The sequence below is a fragment of the Protopterus annectens genome, chromosome 5.part0 (genome assembly GCF_019279795.1).
Source record: "Protopterus annectens isolate FY-2018-M chromosome 5.part0, PAN1.0, whole genome shotgun sequence".
NCBI lineage: Eukaryota > Metazoa > Chordata > Ceratodontiformes > Protopteridae > Protopterus > Protopterus annectens.
The window spans coordinates 364,722,206-364,737,816 of NC_056735.1; the positions used below are offsets into that span (position 1 = coordinate 364,722,206).

General features: G+C 44.3%; 1 protein-coding gene across 1 annotated transcript in view; it reads left to right on the forward strand.

Annotated features, from left to right (window-relative positions):
* The window catches only part of USP9X (ubiquitin specific peptidase 9 X-linked), a 5,037,693-nt gene that overhangs the window by 4,871,073 nt on the left and 151,009 nt on the right, over positions 1 to 15,611 (forward strand). The gene's annotated exons all lie outside the window — the stretch shown is intronic.

Genomic DNA, 15,611 nt, shown 5'->3' on the forward strand with positions numbered 1-15,611 from the left:
CAATCATAAGGCCTTCTTTAGCTATGTTAGAAACCTGGGAGGAACCTCCCAGATATGCTCAGAACTAGTTCAAAATGATGTGAAGATTACTGATCCTACAGACATTGCCAACATACTGGCTGAGAGGTTCAGTGCAAACTTCTCCCCCCCAAAAGGAGAGATATCTATACCAAGCGATTGCAGCCCCCAAACATCTCCAACCCCCAAGTGAGAACTGCTCTCTCCAAAGCAAAAAACACAGCATCCATGGGGACCTGATGGTGTCCCCGGCTGTGTGCTCCACGAACTCAACGAGGAATTAAACCCACAGCTAGGACAGCTGTTTAATCATAGTCTTACCTCTGGATACGCACTCCAGGAGTGGCGCACTGCAACTGTGGTACCACTTCACAAAGGCGGTGCCTCCACCGACCCTGGAAATTACCGGCCCATTAGCTTGACAAGCCTTATCTGCAAAGCCATGGAGAGGATCATAATGGACCTCATAAATAAAGACATAGGGAATTTGCAGACTTTGGATCCATCCCAGTTTGGCTTTGTCAAAGGCAGATCATGCCTTCTAAACTTGGTTGACTTTTTCGAAACAGTCACCAAAGCCATTGATGAGGGAAAGGCAGTCCATACAGCCTACCTCGATCTGGCGAAGGCCTTCGATACAATACCCCACTCGGTATCATTGAAAAACTCATCAGCTTAAATGTTAACCCATACATCACAAGATGGGTTGCAAACTGGCTGAGTGACAGAACCCACAGGGTCAGAGTTGCTGGCGCCATGTCAGACTCAAAGCCTGTCACAAGTGGTGTACCACAGGGCTCAGTCCTGGGCCCACTCTTGTTTGGCATCTACTTTTCCGGTACAAGCAAACACAGGAGGGTTATGGCTGACAAAGTTTGCAGATGACTGCAAACTGGGCCATAGTAGAAAACACATCTGACACAGATATCCTTCAGAAGGGTCTCACAGAAACGGATAACTGGTGCCAGAGCCATGGCCTAAAGTTAAATGCCAAAAATGCATAGTCATACCCTTCGGGAAAAACAAGGTTACCCCTAGCTACCAAATAGGTGGCAATCCACTGAGCATAGAAGAAGTTATCAGGACCTGGGGACCCAGGTTGATAGTAGTCTGTCATTCGACACCCATGTAGCTAAAGTAGTTAGGAAGACCTTCTACATTGCCCACCTTATCATGAAGGGATTCTCATCTAGATCAAGGGAGGTCATAGTCTCCTATACTCATCACTCATCAGACCAATGATTGAGTACAATGCCCCATTCGGAATGTATCTGACCCGACACTTGCAGCAGCTGGAGAGGCCACAAAAGTTCCTCACCAAAAGGATAAAGGGTCTCAAACATCTGTCCTATGCTGCCCGACTGAAAGAACTCCAGCTCTATTCAGTCGCTTACCGCTTGCTCAGAGGTGACCTTTGCCTAACATACAAGGCCATGTCAAACCCAGATTTGATGAATATGCTTCACCTCAAAAAATCTAGATCCGTCAGAGCCACAAGGGCGGGAAACTTAAACCTCGACACGGCTATTAATAGGACGCGCTGGAGGGATAGATTCATCACCCAAAGACTCCCTATGCTGTGGAATAAAATCCCGGTATATGTGAGGCAGAGCACCTCGCTGGCCTTGTTCAAGAGAAATCTTGACCAATGGATGGGAGATCGCAGATATACCCCAGGGATTACCTCAGTGTCACTGCTCAACAGAGGCACAGCAAAATAATGGGTATAGTTCCCCATACTAAAGGGGTGGCGTAAGCCACAAAACTATGGGCTAGGCTTGTAAATGCCCTCGGGCAGATAGCCTAGTATGAACCTATGAACCTATGAACAGGAAGGAAGTACTGGTTTATGGACATCATAGTATCTCAGTGTAGGTGGGTTGGCTGTTTGCTGTTTATAGCTATCAAATGCTGTCTGGTGTTTCAACCATGACCAGGCAACATTTTTGCGTGTCATCTCTCTTAAACGTGCTGATAACTCACTAAAGTCAGGATAAATTTGCCCAAATAGTTAACCATGCCAAGAAAACGCTGTAAGGCTTGCACATTGTCTGCAGCTGGCATCTCAAGGATGACTGCTTGTTTGGAAGGGGATAGTCGTAAGCCTGTACTGGTAAGTAAATGACCTACATAAGTAACATCTGGTAGGCTGAATTTACATTTTGCCGGATTGAGTTTCAAGTTCACTTCACGCGCTCTCTCCAGAACTTTCCTGAGGTTTCTGTCATGTTCTGCTTCACCATTACCTCCAACCAGTAAAATCATCTACTGTTATAGCACACAGCCTGAAAAAAAATTGCTCCATTGCACGCTGATATACTTCACTCGCAGAATTTATTCCAAAAGACATTCTGAGAAGTCTGTATCTACCAAACATTGGTAAATGTAGTCAGTAATGAGGATTTGCGATCAAGCATTACTTGCCAAAATGAACTCTCTGCATCCATGACAGAAAAATAAATGGCAGTCGGCATGAGGGTGGCATGCTCCTCGACTGTGTACATGGGATGATGAGGTCTTTTTAATGCCTTATCCAAGTCTCTTGGGTCAATGCGTATTCTGATTTCATCCAAACGTTTCTTACGAGCAGCTACCATGGAAGGCAGCCACTGAGTTGGTTCTCTGTGACTGGACAAATCACACCTTGCTGCATCATCTTGTCTAACTGGACCTTGACTCTGCCCTACATAGATACAGAAATTCTCCTTACTGGTCTGACCACTGGACTGACCTTGGAGTCTACTTTCATGGAGTACAGAACTGGAAGATGTTCATCGTGTTACCCTGCTGCAGTCATCACACTAGGGTTATCCTGTCGTCAGGCGGTCCCGCAGTCGGCCGGATTTTCAAAGTCTTGGTCCGACGTCGGTTGCTGTTGCCTCATCCCTGACGTCAGTGTGCCAGGGGTACATATATTGCAACCGACGCCATTTTCTTCAGTCTTTCTTGCCGCGCGGTGCCCGAAGCAGAAGCAGTTCGCAAGTGCCGGTCGGCCAACTCCTGAGATATTCGAATTTCAGACCGAAGTCTTCTATAAAGCTAAGTACCCCGTTGGGGAAACTTTTCTTGCCTCAGACCGATGTCAGAAAAAGTTAACAATTGTATTTCTTGTGGGAAGCAAATACCTCATAAGGATTTTCATTCTTATTGCATACCTTGCCTAGGCCCTGATCATGACGTCACTTCTTGTCGTTTTTGTGCTAGATTTAATAAACGTACTATTAAAAGACTATTTGATTTCGCATGACACTTTTTTGGCAGAAAATTTAATTATAACATGCCGTCAGAGCTATCGACTACCAGCGTGCACAAAAAGTGCAGGGATAAGGATCGACAGCCCAGGCCTAAGCCTGATTCCGAGGCCTCGGTTGATTCGGTCTCCATTTAACAGTGAGGCTCCGACGCAGCCTCTGTCTACCGCAGTTCAGGAACCAGAGACCGCTACAGATATTTTGACTGAATGTACTAGGCCGACGCAGCCTTTTACTTCAGGCCCTACCGACAATTTACCTTCCAAGGACGTCGGTACTTTGGAAGCGCCATCGCCTTCTGAAGGCGTTTTCAGACCGATGACTCTTACAGTCAAAACGTTTTCCAAATCAAAGACTCCTTCCAAATCTAAAAAGGCTTCACTTCAGTCTCCTGTTCAAGGCCCTATGCCTAAGAAACTACAAAATGTCGTCGGATACGGTTCCGGCTACCGGAGTTCACAAACGTCACAAGGATAAAGACAGGCCTCCAAGGTCCAAATCTGATGATAGCGCACAAGCGGAGCCAGCTTCAGGTTCGGCCGTCGTCAGTGAGATGCTTTTGCAGCCCCTGTCGTCGGCCATTTCAGAACCGATGGCCGAAACGGACTCTCATGAGGAGCCAACCAGGCCTTTAAATATTTCTATTGCAGGACCTTCGGACAATGCTCCTTCGGATGGGTCCGGAGCCGCTGTGCAGGTCCCGGCTTCCGAAGGGGTTTTCAGGCCTACTCCGCTTCTAATAAAGGCAAAGACTCCTTCTAAATCAAAGACTGCAACACAGGCCTCTTCTGAACCGGCTCCCAAGTCACAGAAACAGTTACTCAAGATGGCGGAGGATTTACTATGATTAGGGGTTCACATCCCCTCCAGATAAAAGGCCAAGGCAGGATGTTTATTATGATTCCTCTGATCAGGCTTCTGTTTCCTCAGTTACTTCTTCTGACCAGGAATATTCTTTTCCTCCTTATGAGGATTCTGATGCTGAGGAATCCATTCCTTCAGCTTCTCCCCCTGAGGATTTCTCCTTTGGGGAAACTTTGCATGAAATGAGGGAACATTTCCACTGGGAAGAACAGGAGTATTCGGAATCTAAGAAAAGACTAAGGGATTTTCTTCTTCTTCCCCAACATAGACCCCTGGCTATTCCTCCTGTTTTGGATATTGTGGATGATGCCTTTTCGGAGGCTAACTTAACCCCTGACACTTTTCCTCCTGCTCCTGTTAAGCCTGATGGATATTACAGGGTTCCTGATTCCCACCAGTTTTTATACAAGAACCCTTCTGCTGACCCTGAAACCATTTCTCAGGGTCCTAAGGGAGTTAAGGCCGCTTCTGCCAAAAATCCCATTCCTACTGAAAAGGATTCTCGATCCTTAGAAAGATGGGGCAAAAAAAGTGTACACTTCTGCTACTTTGTCCATTAGGGCTTTAAACTGTCAGTTTCATATGCTGAAATACCAACAATACCTCTTGTCTGTTTTAAAACAAAAGCTTACTTCCATTTCTGCCTGTGCAGATGATAAGGAATTACATGACTTATTGCATGCCACTGAACAAGTTGGGAAGCATGGTTTACACTATGGATTTGATGCCTTGGAGGCTTCTTGTAGGGCTGCTGCCTCCGGCACAGTCATTAGAAGGCATGCATGGCTAAAGGAACAAAATTTGCCTGAACAAGTAAAGGCTAAATTATTGGATGCTCCTGTTCAGCATAATGTTTTGCTTGGATCAAAAGCTGAAGAGGTGATTAAAAAGGTGGAGGATAAGGCGAAATCCATGCATTTCTTACAAGTACAGCCACCTAGATTTAGCAGGAATTGGCCTTCAAAAAATTGGTCCTTTCCCACTTCAGACAGGCCTCAGAGGGGTAGATATAGACGCTCCAGAGGAAGGCCTCAAACACAAGCTTCTTATAGAGCAAGACAGTGGAATGATTCCACCCCTAGGGGAGGAGAGGACAGGTCACAAACTCAAAGACTCCCTCTGTTGGGCAACAGGAACTTCTTGCCTGGAAGCCCCTCTCGGAGGAAAACTCTCTCTTTTTTATCAAAATTGGACTCAAAATAACCCAAGACAAGTGGGTTTTGGATGTGGTTTTAAGAGGTTACAAATTCCATTTTCATACCTTGCCAAGGCCAAGCGGATGGCCAGACCTTCCAAAACATCAATGGATGGAGGCCTTAAACCAGGTGGAAGCTCTTTTGGCTATGAATGCCATAGAACTGGTTCCACTTTCAGAGATGGGAAAAGGTTTTTACTCGAGGCTCTTTCTAGTCCCCAGGAAGCAAAACTCATGGAGACCCATTCTGGATCTGTCGGTCTTGAACACCTTTCTAGAGGTTCCAAAATTCAAGATGCTTACTCTACAGCAGCTACTTCCAAAGCTGTCCAAAGCTGTATGGATGGTAACTTTGGATTTAAAGGAGGCATATTTACACATTCCCATCAGGCAGGATCGCAGAAAATACCTTAGGTTCAAGGCTGGATCGAGGCACTTTCAATTCTCTGCGCTGCCCTTGGGATTATCTACTGCGCCCAGGGTCTTCACCAAATGCCTGGCTCCAGTAGTAGCTTACTGCAGACTCAAGGGAATTCAAATTTACCCTTATCTGGACGATTGTCTAATTCAGGCAGACAGCAAGGATGTCTTACTCCAGCATCTAGAATTTGTACAGAACCTCCTCAAGTTCTTGGGATTCTCTGTAAATGTAAAAAAGTCAAATTTGACACCATCACAACAGATAACTTTTCTGGGTGCTCTTCTATACACCACAACCCAGATGGCTTTTCTGACATCCAAAAAACAATTACAGCTGGCTTCAACTTTCAAAACCTTGGCAACTTTAACTCAACTATCTGCAAGGAAATTCCTGCAGGCTTTGGGTTACATGGCCTCCTGCATCTTTCTCGTACCATATGCAAGACTACACATGAGGAAAATACAGTGATACCTAAAAAGTTTATGGTCTCACCATTGCCACAGTTTAGACATACTGATCTCCGTCCTTCCTTGCCTTCAAAAGGAATTTCTTTGGTGGTCCAGGGCATGTGCTCTAAACAAAGGGAAACCCTTCCGTCTGCCTCCTGCCACTCAGATTCTAACCACGGACGCCTCGGATTATGCTTGGGGAGCCCATTTTCAGGGCAACTGTCTGCAGGGCCTTTGGACAAAGGATCAGAAGCACCTGCATATCAATTTAAAGGAAAGGTTAGCCGTTCAGAAAGCTCTATTGGCCTTCAGGAATCTTTTACAACCAGGACAACTACTAATATGGACAGACAACACCACAGTTATGTGGTACATAAACAAGAAGGGGGGATCTCATTCTTATCCCCTTTGCAGACTAGCCATGGATCTATGGAACACAGCTCTAGCTTGCAATCTGGATCTTCAAGCTCAGTTTCTACCAGGGAAACAAAACTTTCTGGCAGACAGTCTGAGCAGAAACCTTTCGGATCCACACGAGTGGATGCTGGACACCAAAATATTCAGGATGATAACAGCAGTCTGGGGATGTCCTCACATAGCCCTCTTTGCATCCCATCTCAATCAACTACAGAATTTTTGCACCAGGACTTTCCACAGAGAAGCTTGGAAAGTGGATGCCCTGTCATTCAGTTGGAGGAACCTCTCGGGATATGCCTTTCCACCTCTTCCTCTTCTTCCATGGGTCTTATTGAAGGTAAAACAGGACAAGCCCAAGATGATAATCTTGCTGGCTCCAAATTGGCCTCGGCAGTTTTGGTATCCAACTCTAAAAAACCTATGTCTGGAGCCCCCTTGGGTTTTACCTCATTCTCCGAACCTTCTGTCCCAACATCAGGGTCAGGTTCTACACTCTCATGTCAGAACTCTCAGCCTGGCGGCCTGGTTAATCCAGGGCCTTTGATTTCTTCTTTCCTACCCAAGCAGGTTATGGATGTCATTTTAGAGGCCAGACGTCCTAGCACTAGAAAATCTTATGCAGGAAAATGGAAACGATTTTGTTCCTGGATGCAGGCTCAGGATTCTGATCCTCTTCTTCCTAACATTACCTTAATTTTACTTTACTTGACAGATCTCTTACATAAGGGTCTCTCTCTCTCTTCCATTAAGATACATGCCTCTGCTATTTCTGCTCATTATAATACAGACCCTCCCATCTTTTCCCACCAGCTCATGAGACAGTTTCTCAGAGGAGCTAAGAACTTAAGACCTCCTAGATCTCCTCCCATTCCTGCTTGGGATCTCAACTATGTTTTGGAAAAACTAACCTTGCCTCCTTTTGAGCCTGCTGCCTCTTCTGACATCAAGTTTTTATCTTGGAAGACAGCTATCTTGTTAGCCCTAACCTCTGCCAGGAGAGTTTCAGAGTTACAAGCTCTTATGGCTGTGGAACCTTATATTATTTTTCATCAAGACAGGGTATTTTTGAGGACTAATCCTATCTTCATGCCTAAGGTGGTTTCCAAAGTGGCTTTAAATCAAACTATCCACTTGCCAACCTTTTTCCCCACTCCTCAAAATAAAGGGAAAGGATCTTACATTCCTTGGATGTACACAGACAACTACGTTTTTACCTGGACAGAACCAAGGACATCAGAAAATCAGAACAATTGTTTGTTTCTTATGCTTCAAGCTCCCAAGGTAAAGCCATTTCAAAACAGACCATTTCTAAATGGATTGCTCATGGAATCAGATGTTGTTATTCACACCATGGAAAGCAAATCCCAGGGAGTATACGGACTCATTCCACCAGAGCTGCTGCCACTTCTGCGGCCTTCCTCAGGGGAGTTCCTACCAAAGACATTTTGGAAGCTGCAACTTGGAGTTCAGTGCATACTTTTTCTAAGCACTACAATCTACCTCTCTACTCTGTCTGGGGCAGGCTTTGCCTCTGCAGTCTTGCAGGGCCTTTTAGCCGCCCCTTCTTCTTTATGACCACCTCCCTTTCTTTTAGCTTTGGGATTCTACCCTACAGTCTTGACTGCAACAGTGAAACACGGTGAACATAGTACAGTTGTGTACACCTACCATAAATGTAGATGTTCGAGTGTCTTCACTGTTGCAGTCTGGGTTTCCCTCCCTCCTGTCCCCTCTTATTTTTACTTTTGTGTAGTTCCTTTTTTCACCATTCTTCTGAGGTGTATTTGCAAAGGTTATGGGACCCTTTTCATTTTGGGACTCCTGACATCTGGGGCAAGAAAAACTGGAGAAGATGGCGTCGGCTGTCAGCTTTGTACTCCTGGCGCTCTGACATCAGGGAGCATGGTTGAACAGCCAACGCCGGACCCAGACTTTGGGATTCTGGCCGACCGAGGGCTGCCTGCCGGCAGGGGAGAACCCTACAGTCATGACTGCAACAGTGAAGACACTCGAACATCTACATTTATGGTAGGTGTACACAACTGTACTTTCCCTCAGCTTCCCCTCCAGAAGATTACTCTTTTGGGGAAACTTTACACACTATGAGGGAACATTTTCACTGGGAAGGTCAGGATTACTCTGATTCCAAGAAAAGGCTCAGAGACTTTCTTTTACTCCCCCAACCAACACAGGCCTCTAGCCATCCCTCCTGTTTTGGACATTGTGGATGATGTCTATTTAGAGTCCAGTTTCAACCCTGACTCTGCCTCCTGCCCCGGCCAAACCTGACAGATACTACAGAGTACCTGATTCCCACAAATTTCTTTACAAAAGCCCAGTAGCTGACCCAGAGACTATCTCCCAGGGTCCCAAGGGGGCTAAGGCTTCTATGGCTAAAAATCCAGTACCTTCTGAAAGGGATTCAAGAGCACTAGACAGATGGGGGAAAAAGGTTTACACCTCAGCCACTTTAGCTATGAGAGCTCTAAATTGTCAGTTTCATATGCTTAAGTATCAGCAATTTCTGATCTCTCAGTTAAAACAAAAGATAACCACCCTCCCTCAACAATCTGAATTGAAAGTAGTACAGGATTTGTTGCACGCCACCGAGCAGGTGGGCAAACACACCTTACAATGTGGGTTTGATTCTTTAGAGGCCTCCTGCAGAGCAGCTGTCACTGGTTCAGTTATACGTAGGCATGCCTGGTTAAAGGAACAAAGTCTGCCTGATCATGTTAAAGCAAAACTACTAGATGCTGCCTTACAGCAGGATGTTCTTTTTGGTGTTAAAGCAGAAGAAGTTTTAAAGAAAATGGAAGATAAGGCAAAATCTATGCAGACAGTCAAAGATTTCCTACAGGTTACAACCCCCTCGCTTCAGCAGAAACTGGCCAACAAAAAATTGGTCCGTTACAACCACTGACGGGCCTCGGGTAAATACAGGTGCCCAAGGGGCAGAGGACAATCACAAGCTCAGTATAAACCTCGCCAATGGGGCACTCCAACCCAGAAGGGAGGAGAAGACAGGTCTCAATCCACCAGAAGGCAAACTCAATGACTTGCACCTCAGCTGGCCAAACAAAGCTCTTTTGTCAGCCCCCCTGTGGGGAAAACTAGCACTATTTGCAGACAACTTGCATATGGTCACAAAGGACAAATGTGTCGTAGACATAATTTTACGAGGATACAGATTCCACTTTCACACCTTGCCAGTAAAAAGAGGAATGCCAAACCTGCCACAAAATCAAAGGGCAGAGGCTCAAAAACAAATTAGAGCTCTCATGGCCATGAGAGCCATTCAAAGGGTGCCAACTCAAGAGCAAGGCCAAGGATTTTACTCAAGACTCTTCCTAGTACCCAGAAAACAAAATGCTTGGAAACCAATTCTGGACCTTTCAATTCTCAACACTTATTTACAAGTTCCCAAATTCAAGATGCTAACACTACAGCAGCTACTTCCCATGTTGGGCAAGGAAGCATGGCTGGTAACGTTGGACCTCAAGGAGGCATACCTGCATGTCCCTATCAGACAAAGTTGCAGAAGATACCTCCATTTCATTGCAGGTTCGACTCATTATCAATTCTCTGCACTGCCCTTTTGCTTATCTACTGTGCCCAGAGTATTCACAAAATGCCTGGCACCAGTCAAGGCATATTGCAGACAAAGAGGAATTCAAATATATCCATACCTGGATGACTGCCTCATCCAAGCAGAAAGAAAAGACATTATTTTACAACATCTGGCTTTTGTGAAGCATTTACTAAATTGTCTGGGGTACACAGTAAACGAAAAGAAGTCAAAACTAGTACCCTCACAAAAAATGACATTCCTGGGTGCCAGCTTGGACACAACGGCCCAGAAGGCTTATCTTACACCAGACAAGCAATTACAACTGACTCAATATTTCAAGACAATGGCAACAAAGACCCAATTAACTGCAAGAAAAATTCTGCAGGCTTTGGGCTTCGTGGCATCTTGCATTCTGATAATACCATTTGCAAAAAAAAAAAAAAATGCATATGCGGAAACTACAATGGTACCTAAAAAGCGTATGGTCTCAACACAGCCACAGCTTGGACACAGTGATATCTCTCATTCCCTGCCTTCAACAGGAATTTCTGTGGTGGGCACAGGCATGTCACCTCAACAAGGGTCAGCTTTTCACCTTGCCCCCACCCAGGCAAACTATCACAACAGATGCTTCAGACTATGTCTGGGGGGCACACATGGCAGGGCAATGCATTTCAAGGCCTATGGACTGCAGAACAAAGAAAACTGCACATAAACCAAAAAGAGATGCTAGCTGTACAGAAAGCTCTGACAGCCTTCAAGGATCTACTACAACCTGGACAACTGGCAATAAATTCGGACAACACCACAGTAATGTGGTACATAAACAAGGAGGAACACATTCCTACCCTCTTTGCAGGCAGGCAATAATTTTATGGAACACAGCTCTCGCCTACCAAGTCCAGTTACAAGCTCACTTCCTGGCAGGACAGAAAAACACATTGGCAGACGACCTAAGCAGAAATATCAAGGATCCCCACGAGTGGAAGCTAGACCCACAAATATTTGCAATGATAACTCAAAGATATGGGGCCTACCAAATATAGACCTGTTTGCCAGTCCTCAAAACTACCAGCTGAAAAAATGTTGTACAAGGACATTCCACCATCAAGCTTGGAAAGTGGATGCTCTCTCCTTCAGTTGGAAAAACCTGACAGCATATGCCTTTCCTCCATTACCTCTTCTCACAAAGGTTCTTTTGAAGGCCAAAAAGGAGAAACCTCGAATGATTCTCATAGCCCCAGACTGGCCACGCCAGCATTGCTACCCGCTATTGAAGAATATGGCTCACAGTCCACCATGGATATTGCCTCAAATACCTCATTTGCTCACGCAGCAGGACAAGCAGATTCTACACAGCCAGATCAAAACCTTAAACCTGGCTGCATGGCAAATAAATTAAGCAGCCAACCAGCTCCTCTTTCACAAGTAGTGCTGGATGTTATTCTAGAAGCCAGGAGGCCAAGCACCAGGAAGGCTTACTCAGACAAATGGAAAAGGTTTTCTTCTTAGAACCAAGCTAAGGGCCAAGACACAACTCAGCCTCATATGCCTCACATTCTGCAGTATTTAGCTGAGATGTTACATAAAGGACTTTCCTTCTCCTCAGTTAAAATCCATGCTTCAGCTATTTTAGCTCACTACGACACAAATCCGCCTTTATTTTCAAACCCACGCCTAAGGCAGTTCCTCAGAGGGTCAAAAAACATTAGACCACCTAGAAGAGCTCCTACACCAACATGGGACCTCAACTTTGTTCTGGAAAAACTAACACTACCTCCCTTTGAACCAGCTTTTTCTGCAGACCTTCAGTTCCTATCATGGAAAACTGCCCTGCTACTGGCAATAACTTCTGCTAGGAGAGTTTCAGAATTACAGGCTCTTATGGCAGTGGAATCTTTCCTCATTTTTCATCAAGACAGAGTTTCTCTACGAACTAATCCTTCCTTCATGCCAAAGGTGGTTTCCAGTGTAGCTTTAAATCAAACCATCCATCTACCCACTTTCTTCCCTAATCCACAGAACAAAGGTGAGAGACTCTTGCATTCCTTGGACATTTACTGGCAGCTTCGATATTACTTGGATAAAACTAAGGCTTTCAGAAAAACTGACCAGCTCTTTGTTTCCTATGCTACAGCTTCTCAAGGGAGGCCCATATCCAAGCAAACCATCTCAAAATGGATAGGCCATTGCATACGATTCTGCTATACCCATCATGGGAAACCAGTTCCTCCTGCCATTAGATCCCATTCTAACAGGGCTGCAGCTACCTCTACAGCCTTTCTCAGGGGGGCTCCTACCAAGGAAATTTTAGAAGCTGCAACTTGGAGTTCTGTACACACCTTCACCAAACACTATCCACTTACCTCTTTATTCTAAGTCCAGGGCGGGCTTCGCCACTGCAGTCCTGCAGGGCCTCATTGCCTCGTCTAACCCTTTATAATGCCTCCACCCTACCTTAGCTTTGGGACTCAACCCAAGTGTGATGACTGCAGCAGGGTAACGCTATGAACATAGTACAGTTTTGTACCTACCATAAATGTAGATGTTCGAGTGTTCTCCCTGCTGCAGTCCAGGTTACCCTCCCTCCAACCCCTCTGATCTACTGGCTAAATCTTTGCTATGCCTTACTGATGTATTTGCTTATAGCTGAAGGGTTTTTGTATTTGTACAGTGTTCTCACCTTTTGGTACTAATTTGGATCACCTCTTTGGTGGGCACCTGAGGCAAGAAAAACTGAAGAAAATGGCGTTGGTTGCAATATATGTACCCCTGGCGCACTGACGTCAGGGATGAGGCAACAGCAACCGACGGACCAAGACTTTGAAAATCCTTCTGACTGTGGGACCGCCTGACGACAGGATAACCCTAGTGTGATGACTGCAGCAGGGTGAACACTCGAACATCTACATTTATGATAGGTACAAAACTGTACTTTTGCCTAGCATGTCATCGAAAACATCGGCATACTCTGAGAAAATAGCATCACTGAATCTGGAACTGGGACGTGCTTACATGATGGACTTCTTCGGTAAAAGAAAGTTTCATTCTTAAACTGCCTCTGAGACCTAATAGTGACTGCACAAGTCTTCTGACTATATAAAATTGCAATCTGTAGCTGTTCCCAGCCAAATAGCAGGAAAGGACTACTGAGCCTTTGGGTTGAATCTCTTCACTTCCATAAGCAACAAGCTTCGCACAATCAGCCAAATTAAGTTGATCACCAGCTTTCACTGTTTCTGCTGACATTAAATTACATTTTGAACCAGTGTCTACTTTGAGCTCCATGGGTTTACCATTGATCAGGACAGTACAAAATACTTCATTCTTTGCCAACAAATCTGCTGCATTAATCTTTTCACCCACCACTTGATGCACCATCTACATAGAAAGTAGAGTTGCAGCTTTCTACATGATCAGCTTGCTTTTCTGAGTGACCATTCTTAATTGATTGAGTCTTGCTTGATTTACAAAACGTTTGAAAGTCGTTCCATTTTTTACACTTGTCATTGCTGACCAAATGCTAAGCACTTCTCTTTTTTAAGACTCATGATTGGCACCACAATTACAACAGTTAACAGTAAGACTTGACTTGGGTTTTGCTGACTCACCCTTGTATTGCACTGAGCATGTCCATTTTGCTGAGCTAGTCTTGGAGCTTGCTAGAAAGTTATGGGTCCTCCCTGGAAAACCTGCAGGGGCTGCAGCTGCCATGTGCTTAGCCTGCTTCTGCTAGCCACATGCTGCATGCAGTCTACACTTGCTCTAGAGGCTGCTGAAACCATGCTCTTATCACTTGTAAGCATACTTGTATGCCTTTCTGTGAGCTCATGGATTTGACAAATTTCTGTAGCTTTGCTCAACGTTGGATCGCTGTCACAAAGCAAAATCTTTCTCACTGCAGCATGATTAACACCACACACAAGCCTGTCCTTTATCAGATTATCTTTCAAATCACCAAATCTGCACATTTTAGCTTTATTTCTCAAGTTGGTGATAAAAGCTGCAAAAGTTTCTCCTGGCTTTTGATCTCCTGTATAAAATAGGTGCCTCTCTGATGTAACATTTGTCTGGGGGGTTGCACATTTCTCTAAATTTATATTTCATGCACTCAGAGTCCTCTCTTGATTTAGTCGCTATAACAATATGGCAGTTTTCCCCTTCTGCATATACTGCTGATGCACACACAAATGAATGCTGTCTTTCGATGGCCTCTGAGCCGGCTAAGTTAAGCAAAATAAATGCCCTTGTATGTGCATCTTTGTCAGAAAAAGCTTCTTGTATGAACATATTGTATTCCTGCTCAAGTACTGTCCAGTTCTCTGCAATATTATGATCAAACACAAGTGGACTGGGTCTGCGAAATGTTTGCCAAATCAACACAGTAGTGAAGGTCCTTGAAATTGTGTACGAACATACACGCGCATAAATATGCCAGGACTTGCAATTATGTCTAGTAGCACAACAGACTCTGAAATAACTGCACTTTGCCAAATACGTCTCCGTAGCACAAGAACAATTTAAAATCAATGTACTTTTGAAACCCTTCTTTATCAATGTAAGGAATACTTTAAAATGACTGTACTTTGCGAATGAACTGTACACTGCATAAGAAGCTCAGAGTAAGAGACACTTTAAAATTAATGCACTTTGCAAATGAACTGTATAGAGCACAAGCATTTTCCAAAATGGCTTTACTTTGTGAAATAACTCTGTACAGTGTACGAAACACTTTGCAATGACTGCACTCTGCGAATAAATGTACACTGCACAAGAAACATTTTTGAAATGGCTGTACTTTGACTGCACTTTGCAAAATAACCGTACTTTGCACACAGAAAACTCTTTGAAATAATTCCCCTGTGATAAAGCGCACACACTGCAAACACTTTGCACACTGAGATACTTAGAACAACTCTGGTTGTGCTTGGAATGGCGTCAGTCAATGCAAAATAGTAGTTTATGCCCAAAACATGTTAGTTTACTAAAAAACATGTAGTTACGTTGCTTTTTTTTAGGCTTGTTTTTCCATTTAACCTCTTATCATGCTCATTATACTTTTTTGTGCTTGTTTTACTTTAAACATGTTCATTATGAAAATCTGAAGTAATTCTGAACCTCATATAAGTATTTCTGCTAGTTTTTTCAAATATTGTGGTTTCAGACTTTTCATTTAATTAATAATGTGTTTTGTGCCTTTCATTTGAATAATAATGTGTTTTGTGTTACTCATTTGATTAATGATGTGTTTTGTGCCTTACGAATGCTCCATTTCATTTTCTTTGCAAAATAAATCATTTGTACAAGTTATGGTTACCTGAAGTTTTTTTCTGGTCCTTTTTGATTGTTTGAGCACTGTATCACCCAACCTGCTCTGTATACCTTCACCGTCACTCAACTCTACACCTCATGGCCTGAAGAAGTT